A 15,051-nucleotide genomic window follows, 5' to 3' on the forward strand; every position below is an offset into this window, starting at 1 on the left:
CGGCCGAGGAGCGCCGAGCGGCGCTGCGGCGGAGCTCGGTGGAGCGGTCCGATCAAAATATATTCAGTATATTCTAAACAGGCGTGCGCGACGTGGTCACGTCTGCCTCCGTGAGCGCGCCGCCGCCGCCGCCGCCGTCGTCGATCACGTCTCTCGATATATCTCGAACGACATTGCGCGCCTCCGGACGCACGAACTCGAAAGGCCAAGTGCGCGCACCGACACAAGCGCGGCGGAGCGTTCTTCCTTTTTTCCCCCCGTCTCGAGAAAGACTGCTCGCGTTCTCTTCCCTCGGGTGTCGATCGCGACTCGCCGTTTCCGCGCGTGTCCCCTCCCGAGTCTCGCGAGACGGGAAAAAACGTTGACGCGGCGCAAGTGAGGGCTTTGGTAAATCGCGGTCGCTCTGTTGTTACAATTGTCGCGATCTGTTACCTCGTTTTTTCGGCCTCTAACCGTCACGTTTTATCTTTCCTTCTTTCTCTTTCTTCCTGCCTCTCTCTCTCTCTCTCTCTCTCTCTCTCTCTCTCTCTCTCTCCTCCTCCTCCTCTCTCTCTTTCTCCTCTCTCTTCCTCTTTCCCCTCTATCTTCCTTTCGGTATTATTTATTGTTCACTCTCTTTCTTTCGCGACTTCTCTCTTCCGTTTCTTCCTCGCTCTCCCCGCTCATTCCTCCTTGTACTTCTTCCCCCTCTCCTCGTTTTTCTTGCTCACTCCCTCTCTCTTTCTCTCTCTCTCTCTCTCTCTCTCTCTCTCTCTCTCTCTCTCTCTCTCTCTCATCCTTTCCTTCGCTCCGACGTCGTCTCGTGGGGTCAGTGCCTGCTCGATCGGATCCTGAGCAGGAACATACTGGGGGAGGAAGAAGAGGAGAAGCAAGAGGAGAGGTTGAGGACGATCTCTCTACCTCGAGAGAGACTGCAACTGTTGCGGCGTGCGCGCGCGCGCGCGCGCGCCACGTCCTCCGCGGGTCGGAGTGCTCCGTTTTTCGCGCCACGCAGAGATGTGACTCCGGAACGCGGGTATTATGTGACGACAATCAACAACACACGGCGGCATCACCATCGTCGTAGAAACGTCGTCGCCGGCGAATCGATCAATTTGACGGACAGACGTGCGTGAATCGCGATTCGCAATCCGTTTCTCGTTCGCAGTGCAGGAAACTCGGCGCTCCTTATCACGTCGCTTCTCGCGTAGTATCGCTCGCTTTTTTCTCATTCTCATCGTGTACCTCCCTCACTCTCTTCGCTGTATCGTGTCTCTGTCTCCATTTTTCCCCTGCTTCTCTCTCTCTCTTTCTCTCTCTCTCTCTCTCTCTCTCTCTCTCTCTCTCTCTCTCTCTCTCTCTCTCTCTCTCTCTCTCTGTCTCCGCCTTTCATCCGTGCGCATTCGGTACGCGTTTCTCCCTCTCTCTCTCTCTCTCTCTCTATATATATATATATATATATATATATAAATATATATATATACACACACACAGACACACACATATATCTATTTCTCCTTCTCCTCACTCACTCATTCGCTCCTTTGCGGCCGCCGTTGACTGTCTCGCTTGCTCCAGTCGCGTGTTTTCTCGCCAACAGATACGAGAAAAAAGAGAATCGGTGCGAGTGATACCGCCGCCGCCGTCGCGCGCGAGAGAGACACATCACTCCGGAGAGAAAGGGATCGAACAAGTCGCGAGTTTGTGTTTTTGTTTATCCGGAGCGGACTGCACCGGTAACTGCACGCTGCACTGGACTGGTGCGCGAGAGGAAGTGCGAGTGGACGCCTCGGAAGGACGATTCGTCGCTGGAGGCGTTCGAGAAAGGTGAGCAACTTTATTGGCATTTGATTTGCCTGCTTTTTTCTTAGCTTGTGAGGCCCCTCACGCTGAAATCGAAGGTAGAGATTTCTAAACAAAAGTGCATGCTTCTTTTTCTTTCTCTCTTTCTCTCTCCTTCTTTTTTACTGTCGATTGACGAGAAATAAGATATAAGATTTTCCGAACGTTTGAACAGTCCATCCGAGGAAAATGGATCACATTTTTTGCCGATAAACGAATAAACTGCATGGCTGTGCGCAAAATTCGTTGCTTGCAGTGAATGGAATTAACGATACGCCATCTTAGGCGGGGGTGACTATAAATCCACTGTGGCGATTTGTATTGTCGACTTACGCGAATAGAATATTGTCGCATACGCTTGTCATGCAAATTTTCAAAGTGGAGAATGACTTCGCTACACTATTGTGCTATTAGATTTAGTGTGACGCTCTTTTATGCATTGCTCTACATTCATGTTTACATTCATACGACGAACGCTCATATGTATTCAATCGCTTCAGCAGTTGACTTCTTTCATCAATCTCAGCTTTCGGTATTACATTTCCTGCTACAATGATTTTACAAATTGCATCGTTATATATAATATGTGTGTGTGTGTGTGTGTGTGTGTGTGTATGGATTACTATTTCGTGTAGGAGTTTATTTCATACGTAGATATCGTCGAGATATTCATGAAAACAATTTTTGAGACATTTATAACTCCAAACATATGAAATTTGTTCCTCTTTTGCATATCCAAACCAATCTGTTATGTCGTTAGAAAGTACGGCTGGCGTGAAAAACGCGAGTGTTTATATTTTTTGCGTGTTTACACACAAACACAATCACCGACTCGGCAGGGCTCGCGTGCGCGCCACTTTGTTGTGAATGAACTTACGCGTGTCGCGAGTGGATTTAATTATGGGCATTAGATAGAATTTATCGCTGGCGTTTCGCCGCGAGCGAACTCATTCGCGGGTTACTTTTGCGGAAACGAACGCTTCCAGAGAATGCAGGTGTAATAATAATCGAGCAAAACATGCGTGCCTTGCATGCAAAAACGCTATATACGTGTATTAAGAAATTGCAAAAAATATGAATATATTATACAACATTTTTCCTGGATGATTATATTTCTAAACATCGAGAACTATAAAAACGTACCGCGTATGTGAGAAAAACAGTAGCGCAGAGACGCGGTCAGTTGACCGCTACCTGTCTTTGACACGTGTATATCAGGTTTGAAAGCGGTTTGAACACTTTGTTTCTGGAAGGCAGTTTGGAAACAGTTTCCAAATAAGAGAATTTAATCTATATGCGAAACATTTTCAGAAACAACTTCTCTTATTGAACTGTCGATTGCGTTCTGAATTGCGTCCTGGAAAAGTTTGCGAGCTTAGTGTGTGCGTTTTCGTGCGAGACACTTGGGACCGCGGTTTTCGACTTGCGTGAACGTGTTTATATAAACGTACCACGTAATACGTATAATTTGACTTATCAATTTTGAAATGTCAATCGTATAGATTGACGTTTAAATCTTCTTTGTGCATCTCTGAAGGAATTTCTCGTTCGAGCAATTCCAGACTAATAAGCTTATACGCATACTCTCTTCTTAATTCCTTAATCGAAACTTTAATTAAACGGACCTTTCAACAGAATCGCGCGCTCTCAAATTTATCGATTAATTTTCGCCACTTACATTCGCACTTTCAAAGCTTCGTCCGACAACTTCTGAGCGTTACGAATAACAATTGTTAAATGCTTCCTTAATTATACCGCTGGTAACGAGATTCTCTGTTTCTGTGGGTGCATGCTATTACAAAGTTGCGAATTCGCGAAAGAATACGTCCGTGCTGGTTTTTATTCCTGATGCTCCGCATATTAGAAAGTAATCGTTATTCCGCGTCCGACTCGAAGTAATGACTCGGAGCGCGTGATAAATTAGATGGCTATAATGCAAATTGCGCCGGACGGTTTTCTATGAATGAGCGCGCGCGCGCGCGCGCACCGCACGTTGAACTTTAATTTACTCACAAGCGAATTTACCTTCGTGGCTGCATTACGACGATTGCATTTAGCGGCGGGTATATATATGTGAGTTCTCACAATATTTTCTCTGCGTTACATTAGACGGATCGTCTGACGTGTCCGTCGATTGATTTCTCTCGCCGCGAGACGCCGCCAGCTTCTGCGGTATAGACGCGGCGGCATAGCTCTCGCATACTTTTTGCTCATTTACCATATATATTTATACCCGTTCAATTGATGCAATTCGTATTTATAACATGCGACCTTTGGCAAGTGTTTCAGTTATTAGTATTTCTACGTTAATACGACGTGGAATAATTATTATTTATGTGTCAATGAAAATAAACTTGCTGCATCGATCATTCGCGTTTATCCCCCATTTACTGGCGAATTTTTGCATAGTCGGGAATTTAGATTCGCGCTACGAGTGCTTGCGAAATGAAAAACCGCGAGCGAGGTTGTTGGTTTCCGTGAGTTGCACGATTCGTCGGGTGCTTTTTATCGCGGAACAACAAACGCGTGAAGAAGGCGGGTAACCTTATCTTGACGTCTGCAATCGTGATCCGCTCCTCATGAGAACGAAAAGCAGCTTCGAAGTTCTGTTTTTCGGTCACGTTGTGCGCGACGCTGGAAGTTTTATTTCTATTTATTCTCTCCGATCTAATTTTCTCCCCTTTTTTATCATCGCGTTTGTACGTTGAGGGCGCGCAGTAAAAATCGTGTTACGAGCGTCTGCCATACTCGATATCGTCAGTTTGATTTTCCGGTGTTAAACGCTAAATATGAATATTAATTCGAGTTGATGTTAATTGCGACTTTTATGCGCGCGGCAGTTAAGTTTCGAAATGAGAATTAAATTGTCATAATTATCCCTAAATTATTGGTCATATTCAGCTTGAAGCTACAGCGAGGATCCGAAACAGGCCTCAAATAATGCCAACGTAACTCCGTTATAATTACATTTCAGCGTTTCGCTTTAGTTAATAATTTGCTTCAATTACATTAAGGAGAAATAATGCGGTGGCGCGAAGGTGCTTTCAACGAGCGCTAATCTCTGACTAATATTAACGATTAATATTAACATGGATAACCAATGCAATGTTATTAGAAAACGGTATGGTTAATCACTCTGCTATCAACTCTCGTTATTTTCTTTGTTTGCACTTATCGTTTCCGTGATATCGTGCACTCTCTCTCTCTCTCTCTCTCTCTCTCTCTCTCTCTCTCTCTCTTCCTCTCTACCACACGGCTTCTTATCGATATCCGCGTTAATGTAATTTCAGAAGTAGTCCGATTTATATTGTGTCTCTCTTTATGAAAGATGCGAATATTTATGTTCCTGACGTAGCACGAAAGGATTGCTCGCTGCATTCGTGTTCCGAATTCACAATGAAAACGCATCTCTCTCTCTCTCTCTCTCTCTTTCTCCCAGGAAAGTTAGTGGAGTTACGTGATATACGTGATGTTATAGGTCGCGTGTACTTGGCAAAGGTGTCGACGTTCTCCCCTTAATGATTTATTTATGCTGAAAGTGTGACTCGACGCGTTTTCACTCAATTGTGCTATTCGTGTAATGTCATTAACGATATTAAAGGAGCATACATTCGCACTCACACGCGAAATATCTCTTTCATTTTATCATCAGAGGATGAAAAATAGATGCGAAAGTCGCGACAAAACTGCATGTCATAAACTTTATCGAAAATTTACTGCAGAAATTACAGACAGACGTACAGACAGACAGACAGACAGACAGACAGACAGACAGACAGAGAGAGATAGATAAAGAGAGAGAGAGAGAGGGGGGGGGGAGACAGGGCACGTTACTATTTCGTAAATCGCAGAATCGCGGCAGTTAATATCACAGATATATGCAACTCTGACTTTAGGAAACACATATATGTCACACGATGATACTTTAATGGCTTGTTAACATTCATCTGCAGGGGATGATAATCGAACTTGTGCTCGTACATGACATGCAAGTTACGAGGCCCATGGGGTCTCCGGTCTCACGGGACTTAACGCGTATTGCTTCGGGCTCTTCAATTATTCACGATATGGATTTGCCGTCGGTTGGAGCGAATAGCAGATCTAGATGCGAGTATCTATACACTGCATCTCTAGATATATATCACGCGCCTATCTTCTCGTACATTCAATCGTTGAGCTTCGACACGTCGGACATCAAAGAGACACTCGAATTAACGGATCTTAATCGACGTGTCGAGATTTCTGGTGAAACCGCATGTTTCACGAAAACGAACGAGGAAGATTCGTAAAAGATAATTCCCCTCACACACAGAGCATAATTTCACCAAATGGTTTGCATGGAGTACGAGCCACGAGCCACGTTGTAGCGATCATTCGGGCCGTCCAGGCGCACTTCTGCAGTGTAATTTCGCGCGGTTAAACGTTACAAACACGAGATGCCGTCGGTTATCGTGGGAATTAATGTGCAAATTTCCAAGCGTATTTCATCGCCCGGTTGTGCGGCGCGTCTCCGTCAGTAAAACAAGCCGTCGCGACTGGCGAGTTAGCTAGACGAAAGCCGCATTAGCTGGTTCGCATCTGTCAATAATTATCGTGACGACGCGGCGCGGTGCGTGCGGTGCGGTGCGGTGCGTGCCGCGTTTAACGCGGCAGACGACCGCCGCTGCACGTACGTACGTTATCCGAGAAAACACGAGGCGAGCGATATCAACGACCCGTAGATACGCGGCTCCAAGAGAGAAAGAGAGACGAGAGTTGTGTCGTAGATGTGGGAGAGAAAGGAGCTCGCGACCGAGAGAGAGAGAGAGAGAGAGAGAGAGAGAGAGAGAGAGAGAGAGCAGCGACGTGCAGAGGATGATTGTGAGACGAAGAGGAGGCGGAGGGAGGAATCGCGACACGCCGGAGTGCTTTTCGGAAACTTATTCCTCCTTCCTCCCTCACCTCGCTCGTTCCCTCGCCTGCAGACGATGGTAATCGAAGTCACGGTAATTTAGCGTAAAAGAGCGGTAATTTGCCAGTGAGCTACCGGAGCGTGGTGATCTTCCTGCGGTAAGTTTAGATAAGTTTAACGTAGCGGTGAAGGGACGCGGGCAGGGCCGGCGGGATGATATAAATGTGGTTATCCGCTTTGTCCGCGCGACGTCTATCGGAGCGAGTCTAACGGAACATTACGAATACTGTCTTCCGTTTGGCGGGAATTCGAGCGTTGATAATTTCGGGCCGTTTACGTGTGATCGATCGCGACGACGCGGGACGGATCGAGTGAGTCGCGCTCTCGCGGCTCGGCCGAGCGCCGGGCTGTTGTTATTTCCGGCGCGGAAAATTCTCTCGAGTCTTCGCGGAGCGATCGGGTTACCCTCCCGAGGAGCGCGACAACACCCTCTCTAAATTCATCGCCCCCGAGCAGAGAAAGAGGTTGCAGTCACGCGAGCCACCGCCTCCGCCTCCGCCACCACTCGTCTGGAATGCTCTTTCGATTGGCTCGATATGTTTTAACAATAGCGACCTCCCTGCTTGACTTTCACTCACGGGACGTTTTGTGCTCTTCCGACGGCGCCGGCGCCGGTCGGTAGCTACGGTGTGGCTCTGGGGACACGTCTATTGTTCATCATTGTTATCATACTCGATAACGACAAATATTTTTACCCCCATATCTGATATTTATTATTTTCACGCTGGATAACAATAAATAAAGCTGCCCGTTCACAGCGGAAAGATAGGAGCGCGCGGTGTGTAACGTCGGATGGCGTTCGCGGAAATGATAGGCCATCGGTCTCGCGCGCGATGATCGTCGCGGAAATCCATCTTGGGCAAGGGGGAAGTGTTAGCGCGTATACCTGCACGCACAGAGATTCGCAATCCGCGGTGCTCTTAGCCGTGGTTCATTTCGTAACGGTGATCCAGCAATTTCGCGTTGATTAATACGAGGCGCGTACAATGGCGATAACAGTAATGACCGGCCTTGACGACGGCGGCGGCGGCGGCGGCGGGGCGGCGGCGGCGGGGCGGCGGTGGCGACGACGATTCGTGTCCTCGCGCACGCCGACGACTATGGGCGTTCGGTAGCGCTTAACCAAAACGACGATTAAACGCACTTCCGTCCGTACGGATTTGCATAAACACCAATTACGTAATTAGTACCAATAATGGTAAGAGACGCACGATGAATATACATGAAACGCGCTTCGGGTGTACAATTCATGCGCGATGGCCGCGAAGCGAGATAAGATCTGCAACTTCCATCCGCGAACCAAGACGAGAATCTCAAACTGGATTTCTACGCGCGACGCGTTCTTTCCTTCTCTCCCTCTCCCTCTCTCTCTCTCTCTCTCTCTCTCTCTCTCTCTCTCTCTCTCTTCCTCCCCCCCCTCTCTCTCTGTCTCTCTCTCTCTCTCTCTCTCCCTCTGTTCACCACCGTCGTTTTCGGTGGAAATATTCGCCGAGCATCCGCCGATACATACAGAGAGAGGCGCGTTGATACTTCAATAATCGATGAGGCTCGATTTGTCATCGTGCGAATTTGCGAAAATTCCCTCTGCGCGAACGTTGCCGTTCGCGGTGTCGCGATTCTCGTCGAAAAAGAGAATACGAGAGGTCGAACGATTGATGATGGCGGGCGGTCGTGACGAAATGTCACTTTTTCAAAGTGTTCGGCACGGCCGCTTGTCGGAATTGCCTTGCCGATTTTTTGCGCGACAGATATCGCGCGTGTTTATCGGATATGAAAATGAGCGAAATCGCTGATCAGACAGCGCTGGAGAAGAAGAAATCGAGCGGTGACACATTACATCCTGATGCAATCAAAAATTGCAATAACAATGCAATAAAACTTTAAATAGCGCCACACAAGAAACGCACTTTCCTCCGTCAAGCGTCCGTCATTTCCATCGTACGATGATTTGAGGCGTTTTTTCTCATTGTTCCAACTACCTGGTTACGCGCATAGCAGAAATTGACGTAGCTTCGCGGTGACATCGACAGCGCGCCGGAACGCGGAATCGTACAATCGAACATTAACGCATTAGTCTGGATTTTCTGGCCGTGACCCTGAATATGCAACTGATTTTTTGCTCCTGTCATTTGCGTCATACAGAGTTAATCGCGTGGCGTTGAAGCTCCGCAAATAAATGTTTACCAGCGCACGGCCGCGCACGCCTTACGAGCCAACTAATTATTTATTTGTGATTGCTGACGATTTAATTGGCTTACGTAACGCGCGCGCGCGCGCGCGCACGCGATACGCGCACTTCGCGAGAGAGAAGCTATCGGCTCGTCGTCCTGGATCACAATCGTCGCGGCTCGATATCAGAGAAATATAGCACGTGTTCAGCCTCGCCGCCGACAGCGGAGCGGAGAAAGGAAGGACAGCGGAGAAGAAAGCGGGGAAGGTCTCTCCAGCGATTCGATCGGATTCGATTCGACTCGATTCGCGCGATCCGCGATCTCGCGGACGAGTCGCCGGCGCTAGTCTCCTCCGCATCGTCGCCGCCGCCGCCGCCGGTCGGAGAGAACTCGTTCGATGAATCACTGCCGCGTTTTCTCGTCGCGCTGGTAGGTAGCCGTATGAAAATGCTAATCGCCGCGGCGAACGGCGCGGTGCGGCGGCAGCCGCCGCGCGAGCCGGCGATAATGAGCGAGCGGTCGGCGTTGCATTTCGAATCGCACAGGGCCCCCAGGGACGCATCTCGCCCGCGGGAAAGACTCGCGCGCGCGTGAGGAGAGGCGGTCGCGGATCGCGCTGGGAACGCACGCATGCACGCATGCACGCGCGTACGAGCGCACGCAACGGAGGGAAATTTCCTGCGGCGAGAAATTAGAGTGCGATCCGGCAAACGTCAGCGAGATGCACGCTCGTGGACGGAACGGTTGCCCCGTGCAACTTTCTGCCCAAGTTTCAGAACGCATCCGTCTCGGGCCCGGAGTGAGAGAATTCTCCCGTTGGACCTTTCCGCGCTCGGATCGTCGTCGGCGGCTGGCCCGATGGAGTTTGCAACAGGCCGATACGTTACGTTGTATTTACATGTCCGTCGCGCATGGGATGCTTTTTAATTTACACACATATATCCATCATTTACGCGGTGTAATTAACGGCGCGGCGAGGCGAGCGCACACGGGAACACGTACGTATGTACCTAGCTCGCGAGGCTGATATTGGTGAGGCTACAATTGTCGAGTCGATATCCTCGAGACGCGCGCGCGGCATTGGATCACCCGGCGATTATTTTATCACGCGTGTATATGATTTCGCGCGTCGTACGGATATCATCGTGATATCCTACGTGCAGGATCCCGCGAAGCCCGAGACTTGCAGTCGTATATCGGGTGTCCTAAGATAAACCGAACGTCGCGCGTGGATCGTGCCCCTTTTCCGTGCCAACGAATATGGTAAACCCGGGTTAATCGTCGTCGTCGTCGTCGTCGTCGTCGTCGAAGTCGTTAGTCGCGGTTCTCCGCGTCGCAAGGCGATCTGGCCGGATTCCAGGAGCGTCTGGCGGAGGCGCCGGTTTTATTGTCTCCCGATGGCTTTGCCCACGCGATCCACGCGGCGCTTAATCGGCGTGCCACGACCGCCGCCGCCGCCGCCGCCGCCGCCGCCAGACTCGTCGGACCAACGAGACGAGAGTCCTCGCGACGGATTTATTCCTTGTTCATTTATCTCCTCCTCGTCGGAGAAGCCAAAAAGGTCGCGAACACGCGTAGGCGGCGCGAGTTGAATCGCTGGAATATTTCGGAGTTGAGCTTCGACCCGGGCTCCTCGACGCGTTTATCAGTTTGCCGAAACTCCTCCTAGAGTCCTCCTAATCGTTTGTATCGTGTCTGCGACATATATTATAATATGTTAATTACGTAAAATATAATCTGTGATACGAAGTAATACGATGCATCATGTTGTTGCAATATCATCAATGTTCATCAGGCCAAAATTCATCCCTATTAGTCCTTTTAATCGTTTCTGTCGTGCGTTCAATATTATGATATCATACGGCGCGATACATTATAATATGATACAACACGTCAATCGAAATGACAGCTCAGCTAAATTATAAACAGTCACAAGGCGTTCAGACGTGATAGAAACGCTTAGGAAAACTAATGAGCTTCGGGTCGTGCTAAATGTCAAGCTTTATCGAGACTCAGCGCGCGGAGCGGAGAGTCATCGGAATTAGGAGTCTTTCTCACAAGTAAAGGTACCCAACTGTCAATCACCGATTTTGATGAAACTTTGCCCACTTATAGAGCTATGGAAAATAATCGACACGTATTTTTTTTTATCTGCGGAGAAGCAGTTTTAAGGATGGAAACTACCTCTTATTTGCTATATATTTTTTCCGTGTAAATTAAAATGATACATTTTTTCCATGTAAATTACGACGAAAATTACAATTTTTTTTACGTATATAGGGGAAATCACATTGTTTTCACTATTTTTAGTATTACTGTTTGTCATTTGTTTTTATGCGTGCATATGAAATGTCTTCAGGCAACTTGTATGGGATTTGCTGTTATTTCACCTAACATTAAATGAATCTATTGAGAATAAATGTATATTTCAGTATTTCATTATTCATTGAGCGACCTCGAAAACCTAAAAGAATCGTAATTTTCGTCAACATCATTTTATTTTACATGGAAAAAATGCTCCCACTCACGAGATATAGACGCCATATTTGATCCGCCATTTTGTATTTTTGAATTTTCACGTCAGATCACGTCAGAATTTAGCGACCGCAAAAATCCCATGAAACCTTTCAGCCTTTCGAATAAACAACAAGATAGCACTTCTAACGCGAAAAAACTCTATGCAAATAAGGGGTAGTTTCCACCCTTAAAACTGCTTCTCCGCAGATAAAAAAAAATACATTTCATCAAAATCGGTGAGTGACAGTTGGGTACCTTTACTTGTCAGTGTCGTCGGTTTTATTAGAGTTCCGCTGCAACTGCGATTAGCTCGCGATTTGACGACATTCATCGCGACTGTCCCGCGATATTGGCTCTCTCCGTGTGAACGCGCAGGCGCGACAATAAGTCGCGACATATATATATATATCTATCGCGCAACTCGGCCAGAAGCCTTCAGTTTTTGCCGACGTCAGCGAAGGTGGCAACCGTGGCGGGTGCTGCGTGCGTGCGCTCGGCGAAAATACGAGGTTTGATCAAAAAGTAACGAGGATCTTTAATTGTCTCGGAAAGTATTTCTTTAATCTTCAATGTTTATCCCATCTCCTTCAAAGTAGTCCCCCTGTGATATTATACACTTGTTCCAACGTATAGTTTCCAGTTTGAGAAACACCGGTGGAACGCCTCTTTAGGTGGTGTATCGTCTTGAGCTGGATCTGCGATTTCGCCTTGATCTCATCTCATTGTTGAGAAGCGTTGTCCTTTGAGTTTGGGAAATAGGAATAAAGTCACAGGGGGCATGGGCCTGGGGCCCATAAGGTGGTTGCGGTATCACAACGGTGAGGTTGTGTTTCGCCTGAAGAACCGTTGGATAAGCAAAGCGATATGCTCTCTGATCCAACTGATTTCGCACAACACAACACGCAAAAAATCGCCTGACACAACTGAAGTGTACGTCTTGCTGATTCGCCAGACACAAACCAAGTGTCGCAGCTGCCTGACAATTGACACGTACGTCACTGGCAGTGACATAAAGACAGTGACTAAAAGACAGACAAAAAAAGAATCAAAGACTGAATAGACAAGATACAGAGCGCGCGCAATTTCAAAATTCTCGTTACTTTTTGACGAAACCTCGTCGTGGTCGCGCTGCTTTTCGCGACTAGAGCGAACTTGCCTTCCCCGCTCGCGGACCGACGCGACGCGACGCGACGCGCATGGCGCTGATAATTTCTGTCCCGGAGCGGCGGGCAATTACGAATTATGCACGCGTGCGAAACTATCGCGGAAGCCGGGGCGCTATCGATCGGCTGGATCACGAGCTGGCGAGGAGAGGAACGTGCCGGGCGGGATTCTAGGGGTCCGGTAACTGGTGGGTACGAGGCACGAAATTACGTCGCCTTAAAGATGTAGTGCGAGTGCGAGCGCGAGCGTTCCCCGGCCGCGCCATTATCGAATGTGAGCCGATCGATCGGCTGGCGCGATCGCGCAAAACGCTGCGCCGGCGGGCGGGGGGCTCGCGCTTCTAAAGTACGTGATTTTTGCGCCACGCGTAATCATCGCCGCGAGCTCTCGTTCGGCGGGTTTACGAGAATATATCAGCGAGTCGTTCGCTCGCAAGAGAGAGAGAGAGAGAGAGAGAGGCGGAGGGAGGCGGAGGAAGGGAGAGAGGGAGAGAAGCCTGGAGAAACGCGTGCGCTTTCTTCGCTGCCGATGTATCTCATAATTAACGAGCACGCCTAAGTGCCCGACACGTGCGATCGGAAGTTCGACGACTGAGCCGCTGCTCAAACATTTGCACGCGGATGTCGGCTGATGTTGACTAGCAACGCATTGTTATTAATCATTCGTAACAGACTCGAGGTATCTTCGAGCGCGGTACGCTCGCCTGCGCGCGACTTGTCCCAAGCGATATTTACTTGCAAATTAAGGTCTCGAGAAGCGTCGAGACTGACTGTTGAAAACTGTTTCGTTAAATTCTCACGTAGGTGGTGTATCGTAAAAAATGACGATAAATCGGTCATTTTTTACGATATACGCGACGGTTTACGGAATTTCTGTTCTCGGATTCTGTTTCATTAAACAGGAATTTCACATCTCGACTGAGAGGTCGAGCCGAGCTCTCAGATCGTGACCCGCTATTTCGGGAATCTGTTTCCCGACGGAATACCCGTCAAGATCGGACACGATCGCGCGCGAGATCACGCTGACTCGAAACTATTTCCTTCGCTCTCCGATGCACGAAACAATTCATGCAACTATTCCACCGTTTTCATCGGCAAACGTGTCAACCAACCACGACCAGTCGAACCGCGTCATGCGCGAGATATTTGGAGATCATATAACAAGCGCGAGTGAAAAACATCGTTGAGTTGAATGGAGTTGAACGAGAGAGAGAGAGAGAGAGAGAGAGAGAGAGAGAGAGAAAGGGGGAGGGATGCTCCACGTAACATGGGTCTTCACGGGATTAAACGGGCACCCACACGTTGCATACGTGTGTGCGCGGCGTTTATGACCCATCTTCACCACGAGCCTGTTAAAAGCTGCAGCTTCGCCGTGGCTTCGGGCAGGGAAAAAAACGACGCGCGTCTCCGGCTCCGCTGTCTGATCGGCGACGGTATCGAACCACTGCGCGCGCGACACCGAGGACTCGAGCTGCTCCGTCGCTCTCGCACATTGGCGACGCTAACGCGAAAATACCGACTGAAATTACTATCCGATGTTTGTTTACTTTGATGACTTTATAATCTGGACGGGGCAATCGGATGAGATATAAAGCCGCGCGGCGGCTCGCCAGTCTGTCTCCTCTCGCTCCATCCCTCTTCTCTCCCACCCACCTTCTCCCATCGAGCAATAATGCTGCATCGACGATAACGAGATTGGGCAATGTTGTTCGAACGATGATTGATAAAGTCTGCGAGCGTTCTCAGCGCTTTCGTGTGCTTCTTTTTCGTGTCGCGAGCATAGCTCGCGCTGCGCTTTGGAAAGTTCGAGATTGCTCACGCGTGTGTGCAATGTAAATCGATAAGAGTGGTTTTATCGCTTGGACGGCGAAGCCCGCACTCGATCAGAAGAGTGCCGGATGAGAAAATATGATACCAGATCGAGTGTGTGTAATACAGTGGCTGCGCGCGCGCGCCGCAAGATCCGTCTGTGTGTTTACACGACGGATACAGCTGTATTTTAAAGAGAGTCTTGTTTCGGTTTCGATTTCGGTTTCGGGACGGGGCGGGGGGAAGAGGGGCTTGCCGGGGTGGTTGCTTCTCGCTGTGGAATATTCGCGTAGATTCGCTTTTCAGTCTTAACCGACCCCTCGCATTATGAGCGGTTATCGTGTTGCCGTAAGGCTCATGAATTTTAATCACCGTTATATCTGGAAAGCGCATTTCGATGGGCTCGCTTCGCTTCATCTGCGAGTGGCTCGAGCGTGATAAACTTCGCCGTAGTATAAAATACGAGTACGTAGTGTATCCGTTTGAAAGTCAAAAGCGAGCTCAGCGCAAGATAAAGAGCCGCCGCGTCGCGTATAAATACGCGGTGTCTGTCGAGTGCGTCAAGTGCCTAATAAGACGGTCGATAATGAGAACGAGAATGGCTTCCAACCATCCACGT

At 48.8% G+C, this 15,051-nt stretch overlaps 1 protein-coding gene across 6 annotated transcripts in view; it reads left to right on the top strand.

Annotated features, from left to right (window-relative positions):
• Window positions 1–54: 54 nt before the first annotated feature.
• The window catches only part of Pde9 (phosphodiesterase 9), a 150,912-nt gene continuing 135,915 nt past the window's right edge, over window positions 55–15,051 (top strand). The window contains exons 1-3 of one of the 6 annotated variants that reach the window (XM_025306633.1): window positions 55–387; window positions 813–1,015; window positions 1,558–1,806. The gene's annotated coding sequence lies outside the window, so the exon portion shown is untranslated. Of the gene's footprint in view, window positions 388–749; window positions 1,016–1,476; window positions 1,807–15,051 lie in introns of those variants that run through there. The other 5 variants (XM_025306632.1, XM_025306634.1, XM_011150986.3 and 2 more) reach the window with 5 other exon arrangements.

Source organism: Harpegnathos saltator, unplaced genomic scaffold (genome assembly GCF_003227715.2).
Source record: "Harpegnathos saltator strain DR-91 unplaced genomic scaffold, Hsal_v8.6 scaffold791, whole genome shotgun sequence".
Taxonomy (NCBI): Eukaryota; Metazoa; Arthropoda; class Insecta; order Hymenoptera; family Formicidae; genus Harpegnathos; species Harpegnathos saltator.